The sequence below is a fragment of the Juglans microcarpa x Juglans regia genome, chromosome 6S (assembly GCF_004785595.1).
Source record: "Juglans microcarpa x Juglans regia isolate MS1-56 chromosome 6S, Jm3101_v1.0, whole genome shotgun sequence".
Taxonomy (NCBI): Eukaryota; Viridiplantae; Streptophyta; class Magnoliopsida; order Fagales; family Juglandaceae; genus Juglans; species Juglans microcarpa x Juglans regia.
The window spans coordinates 15,563,020-15,570,770 of record NC_054605.1 but is presented as its reverse complement, the minus strand read 5'-3'; positions in this window follow the sequence as shown (position 1 = coordinate 15,570,770).

Here is a 7,751-nt window from a genome sequence, read left to right as displayed (position 1 = left end):
TTCAAATATTAAATTAATAATAATATTAAAAAATAATATTCTAATAATATTTTATTCAATTTATCTAAAACCATCCTATCTCATCTTACTATTGAAACGAAATATATATATCCAATGGCGGACCTATTAAGGGACAGGGGGCCATGGCTCTCCAAAGTTTGAAATATTTAATAGGATTATATTAATCTCATATTGTGTTGGTTCTCTTTCTAAAAAATTATCTCGGCTCCTTCTACAAAATTATTTTGATCTTATAGATTATTTTGACTCAAAAATAAAATAAAAAATATTTTATTATAGTTTTAACTTTGCTCGACCCCTACGACAAATTCCTGGTTCCGCTATTGTATATATCATTACTATCTTTTTTACGCTCCACTCCTTGTAAACATAACTGTACCGAGTCCACGGTTAATCAAGCTAATAAACATGAGTCTCCTCTTCTTTCGCATTTGTGAGCTTTTTCCCACAAACAAATATTGGAGACTAAGCTTCTTGACAAACCTCTTTTTCTTTTTTCTTTTTTTTTTTGGGGGGGGGGGGGGGGGGGAAATGGGGGATGAGGTTAATTAAATTCAGTTTGTTCATTGTAAACAATAGTTCAATCGATGAATAAATAGAAAAGTGTTAGCGTCACAAAGAAATTTTACAAAAATTATAATTTTAGAAACTGACATAGTTTCATATGATACGTTAAGTCAATATATTGCATTTATAACAAAATATCTATTTTTTCCATAACATAATATATATATATATATATATATATATATATATTATAAACACACATTTCTTAAAAAAGTATTACAAGAACTGGATAGATTGACATTAAAACTCAGCGAGATAAGAACCATTAATAGCAAAACAAAAAAAAAAAAAAAAAACGCTTGGGTTCATTTTGGGTCTTGATATTTTTTTTTAGTGATTAAGTAAATACTTTTTTAATGATGTTAGAATTTTTTTAAAAAAATATTTAATGATATAAAAAAATTATATGGAAAAAAAAACTGGCTAGGTTTGGATACAAAAATAGTTTCAACTCATCTCATATAATCATTACAACTTTCTTAAATTCTCACATAAAATATAATAAATAATTTAATTTTTTAAAATTTTAAAATAATAATAATATTAAAAAATAATATTCAAATAATATTTTATTTAAATTTTTATTTTTATTTCAACTCGCCTCATCTCAACTTAATATTCAATCCTAACACTAGTCTTATCAGGACATTTTGTTACAATCTCGATCGGTACAGGATGACTCAACAAAAAATAGTTGCGCTTTTATTAATATTCCAAGTTTTAACAAAGAATAAAGCTACAGCCTTCAATTTTTATTTTTTTTATTTAATAATTAAAGAAGAATTTTTCTTAATAATATTATGAATTTTTTTTTTTAATGTTTAAGAATATAAAAAATATATATGAAAAGAAAAATGCCGCCTTATCGTGAAATGACTATCTAACAAAACCTTCACATCTACTCACTCGTGTGGACTTTGGAGAATGTAGATGATTTATGAGTACGTAACTCTCATTCCTCATTTTATATTTTATATCATGTTAAGATATAAAATAATAAAATTTATTTTTTTTATTAATTTAAATTTTTAAAATAAGTGATAATTTTACATAATATTAAAATAGAGATCTTGAATTTAAATTCTGACTTTACACTTTATTTCATGTAATAAAATATTTCACTTGTTAGACTTATTCATTGAGAAAAATTTTGATCCATAAGTGAGGAGGAGTGTTAAGATATAAAATAATAAAATCTACATCTTTTCATCAACTTAAGTTTTTGAGATAAGTAATAATTTTATAATGAAAAAATATATTCAATATTTTAACTATTATTATCTTTTTATTATCTTATGATATGATATTAAATTATATATTTTTAATTAAAATATAATAAATAAATTTTAATCACTTATATCGTATCATAAAATAATAATAATTAAAATGATTACTAACATGTCATATATGCTTTGGGTAGTTGTACGAGTTGCTGGCAGTCGCGTCAAAATGTCATCATTTAGTGGGAGTAAAAGCAGGAAAGTTCGAGGCCAAATTCATGCATCTAGCTATTTCTGACTATCAACTAACATGAGAGATCGAACCATGCATGCATGCATGCGGCTTAAGAATATACGAAATGAATTAATTAGTACACGTAGAAAAGTCCACAATTGTCAAAATTCTAAAGGCTCGTCGAAAAAATAATTGTAAGATTTATCTTTTTTTTTTAAGACAGTATGAGTATAGATCAAGAGAAATATTTTAACTGTAAATAGATGTGTTTTAGGTTTCATTTAAATACAGAAATAGTTTCGTTTCATCTCATCTCATCTCATCTCATCATTATAATTTTTTTAAATTTTTACACAAAATATAATAAATAATTTAATTTTTTCAAATTTCAAAACAATAATAATAGTAAAAAATAATATTATAATAATATTTTATTCAACTTTTATTTTTCATCTAAAATCATCTCATCTCATCCCATCTTATTATCTAAATGGGACCTAATGTGATTCGTCAGATAGTAAAATTATTTTTTTTGTAAAATAGATTTAATGAATTACATAAAATTACGTCAGTTTATGGAATATTTTTATAAACTCCATTTATGTCTATAGCACTTCTCAAGTATTTTTCGATATAGATATCGTTACAAACATTTGTGGAGCAAATACCCAGCAAAAGATTGAGTAAAACGAAGACTTACAAGTATACTGGTGGTGTGAATCAAAACTTGCAGGTGGGCCTCGTCTCAATGAGTATGTGTTAACGTAATGTTTCATATGTCGTTTGATCAGGTTTCAGTAACTCGGGCCTGTGCCTTGATACCTGCACACTCAAGAAAACAGAGAAAAGGGGAGCCGGGTGAAGACCGGAAAGTCTTTGATACTTAAGTCAGTATATCTCCTTAGTAGTTTGTGCGAGAGTGCGAGATCTTAGAGAGAGTTCTTCATACCTTGAGGTCGACTTTTATACAAGATTTTTGGGCGGAGACATCTCGTACCTTGCCTTAGGGGGCTCATGTTACTTTGACTATTGTTTGGTCAGAATCCTTTAATGCGGCGTAGCTCTTGGGGTGGCGCTATTAATGCAATATAGCTCCTTGACTAGACTTTAGCTTGCGAGTGATCATTGTCAAGTCTCTCTATGCCTCTTGTCAGGAGATCAAGGGTTCTTCGCATCTCTCATCTACCTGCATGTATAGGTTCTCGAGGGCTAGGTCTCACTGGGGTGTGTCAGGCTGGCGAGTCCCGTATGTCCCTATCGTTCATCTTTCCCGCGTGAGGGTTGTTTCACAAGTTGGTTTTGCTTACGAGCCGAGTACTCCACAGAGACCCCGTGATTTCTTTTAGAGGAGAGTCGTTGAATCGGGTTAGGCTCTCTACCCTTTCTCGAGATCCCTCATGGACTTGTTACTCAGACCTACAAGAGAGAAAATCTCCTGAAAGTATGTGATAGCAGGAAATCCAAGTATACACAACATGATCTGGTCCAACTGGTCTAAGATTATAAGTTATACAAAAGAAAACAATATAATTAAAAAAATAGAATTACTACTATATTCTTAATGTGTATCACTTATTTTGTCTTTTTGATGCCGCGTGTCTCGTAACTTATTAAAAAAACTAAAATCACAAACATGCATAAAAGGTAGAAAACATCTAAGATTTTAATCTTTCTTTTTATATTTTTTAGGGTCATTTTATATCATTACTCTTTTAAAAACATACGAAGGCCCTTTATCTCATTGGATCAAATTATCTATTAAATATCACCAAAGCATCGGCCACATTCCTCCAAAATTGTTAACTTCAAATACAATTTTGACGTCATGCATATGCATGCATTTATTTTCTAGTCAATTCAATAGGGAACAGTTCTTCCGATGTGTAAAAGTGACCCAAATATATTTCCATTGAAATAGAGTATTTTTTATTTTTTGTAATAAAATAATATCATCGTCATTCCATAATTTCAACCATCACAAACTTATCTCTCCACTTTTGCCTTATCATCAAAAGTGTTAATGGGAGATTAAACTTTATAAGTAAGGGTATTCATCCGGATTCTAACTCGAGAATTCGAGTAAATCTGGACCGGGACCCAGATTTCAAACCAGGCCGAAACCCGGACCGGGTTGGGGTTGAACCCAGATTTTTTAAAACCTGGATTCCGGGTTCCGAGTTGAACCCCCTTTTTTTTTTTTTAAGAAATATGTTTTTCATATATATTGTTTTAATATAAGTCTGCATTTAAAAGAATAATTTTATAAAAATCATAATTTTTCAAGAATAATCCATGTTGAAAATCATAATTTTTTTTTTATAAAAGCCTATATTATGTGAAATTTTTTTCTAAGAGGTAATGTTAAAAAGCATAATCCTAACATTGTGCAGAATAATAAAATATATAAAAATAAAAAACTAATGCATTCAATCTACTACATATTACATTATTACAAAATATAAAATTACAAAATATATGTTACAAATCAATAACATAGTCTTCCATGTGATTTAATCACACCAAATAAAACTTCAAACTCCATCTAACTTCCCAAATTCCATGATTTGCGCCCGAAATCAGAATTAGATCAGAAAACAGAGCTTTCAAGCATAAATATGTTTATATCTAATGCTATGATAATCATCCATCCATGGTTCAAGAGAAACACACGAACCTATTTTCACACAACACTATAACTGTAAAGCATTTCGTGCATTAATTTCTATTTTCAACAATTTATCATTGCTAGAACTTGCGGCAGGGGACAGATTCTTTAAAACTTAAAAGGGGACAGATTCTTTAAAACTTAAAAGACTTTCCCATCATCTTCTGATATGGCCGGCAATGGTATTAATTTAACTAAGAGGTTTTAAAGAGGGTATAATCAGAAAAGAGAGAGCTTAAGGCAAAGGCCACAAATGCAACAAAGGACAATCCCACGGATGCACTTGCCATTCTAGGAAACTTGTCTTTACCCCAGTTGGGTTGCCAGTCATAAACTCTAGTGGCAGCCGCTGATGAGGCCGATATCAGAAGGTAAGTCAACACATGCCATCACAAACAAGAAGCCCAGCATTTTGCTATGCAAATCAATACAGTGTTCTTGGAATGAAGACACATGAAGACACTCTATTATAACACCTATATATATATATATATATTTATAACAGATCTTCAAGTAAGACCCCAACCCACAAAAAAAAAAAAAAAAAAATGATAAAGATCTTCAATGGATAAGGAGGCCTGCTAATTTTCGGCCTTTGATATATCATATATGAGTTAAACTAGAAAATGACATGCTGCATAGACTTTATGAGTTCTAGAAGCTAGAGAGCCAACAATAATGTCACATTCACAATTGAATTGGTATCTTAATTTTCTCCATATAAAAAGCAATACTGGGTTTTTGGTGTAAATCCTACCATTTCTCTTCTTTTCTTTAAATAGAGGTTACTTTCTTCCAAGATAGAATTATAAAACAGAAAAACTATAATATGAGAAAGCAGAGGTAACATTACCATGGTAAAAGGCAGAGAAAATAAGACCAAAAGATGGACGAGAAAAGTCAAATCAATGGGTCCAAGTTGAGTGAATTGGGAAAATTCTCCGCGGGACCATATGCCTAACATAAAGTGGCTTAAAAACTAGGTAGTTGTGGGATGTGAAAAGCTGGAGTCCACATCCTCCATTGCCCAAATGCACCAGCTTTTTTAAAGTTGGGGTTCCAATAGCCTAATTGTCATTAATTCATATTTATCCTCAAGTCTATCTCGTGTCTATCTTTCATTTGATCCCAGTTTTTTAGTTAGTAAGATTATCCCAAAGACTAACCCCAAAATAAAGGAAAAATATTTTTTGTTAAGCTTGATATGAAGGCATCCTCAGAGCCAATAACATGATAGATATATAAATATATATATATATATATATATATTCATAAAACACTTCACTTTTTCAATGTCACCAGTGACTTGAAAAATTCCATGACCTGCATTTCCAAAAACACCATCGTAAACAAAATGTGGCAACACAGAACATAACAGACCCAAATAAACAAAGTATTGAAGAAATAAGTTTTTCTTTCATTGTTCTCAAAACTTCTATCATTCTTTTTCCTCCAAATCACCAAACCAGGTAGAGAGGCACAATTCTAAAAGCTCCAAAACTAAATACTCTCTTCACTACCTTATTAATATGATCTACGCCATCTCCAAAAATCCAGACTTTAAGCTTAAAAGCAACTTATAAGACCCATATGCAATCTGGGCACAGAGAATGAGAAGCAAGCACACAAAATCCATCTAAACAAACATTGAATGTCACCAATATCTCTCGTGTGTAGGTATAATTTTCTCCAGAAACGACCAATCCACACCGAGAAATAAAAATTACAAGATACACATGTGCAATAGCGCAAGGATAAAAACTAACCAATTCAGTCATAGAGCAAGCAAAATAACACGTAATAATATGAGGGCAGGAAATGGGGAGTACCCTTTCTTTGACAAACAAAAATAAAATCATCTCAATGGATGATAGCGGTACCATTTTACCAGGTCTAGAAGGCTCGGATGGATGTCTGTGAGAGATGGGTTTGAGAGCTTGATGGGTATGACTATATTGGTGGGCGAAGAGGTGTACTGTGATCTAGGGTTGGCTAGTTTGGCCGAGGAAGAGATGATTCTCAAAGCTGAGCTTTCGCAAGCCATCGGTGAGGGAGTGTACTCGAATCAGCTACTCCTCTCCATCCAGTAACCATCGAGATCATCACGACGGCGGCTGGGGTTTCGTAGAATCGTTGCTAGGGTTGAGAGAGGAGGGGGAGGGGGGGTCCGGGGCCACAAGCTGAAGGAACGATAATTTTTTTTTGCCTTTTATACAAATCCGGTTATACTGGGTTATGAATACCGAACCCGGGTTTCATACCCGGGTCCGGACCGGAAATATCCGGTTTTTATAATACGGGTTCTGGCCCGGATTTGATCTGGGCCGGAACCCATAACAGGAACCCCGATACCGGTTATCCGGGTTCCGAACCGGGCCGGAAAAAAATCCGGCCCGGATGAACAGTCCTATTTATAAGTGAGAGGATTAGGAATCCACTTATCTTTCCAAATGTGTATGCTTTTCCCATTCCTCACCCTCCAAACAAATCCCTTCTTCAACAAGTCTAATTTTGACCATAAGCTTATCCATATATGAGATGGACAGTTTCCCAACTTAGCCTTTAGCAATTGATTTTTCTGAAAATACTTTTCCTTGTAAATTCGAGTTACCAAAGAAACAGGCTCTTGAATAAATCTCCATCCTTGTTTTGAAAGCAAGACTTTATTAAAACTCTTAAGATCCCCAAAGCCCAAACCTCCCTTCAATTTTACAGCACCCAACTTGGCCCAGCTTCTCCAGTAAACTCCTTTATCAAACTCCCTATACAGTTTTCCAAGTAATTTGAAAACACTCATAGTGTATTTTGGAATAATTTGCAATACACTTGTAATGAGAATTTCCTTACCTGCTATTGAAAGGTACATTCTTCTAACTATTAATCATCTTCCATATATTCTCCTTAAGCCTTCTGAAAGTGTTATATTTAGACTTCCCTACCACTGTGGGCAAACCCAAATATCTATCATAATTATTGCACATCACACCATTAGTTTGCTGAGAAATAAAATCCCTTGTAAATGCCTTGGTGTTTGACCTAAAAA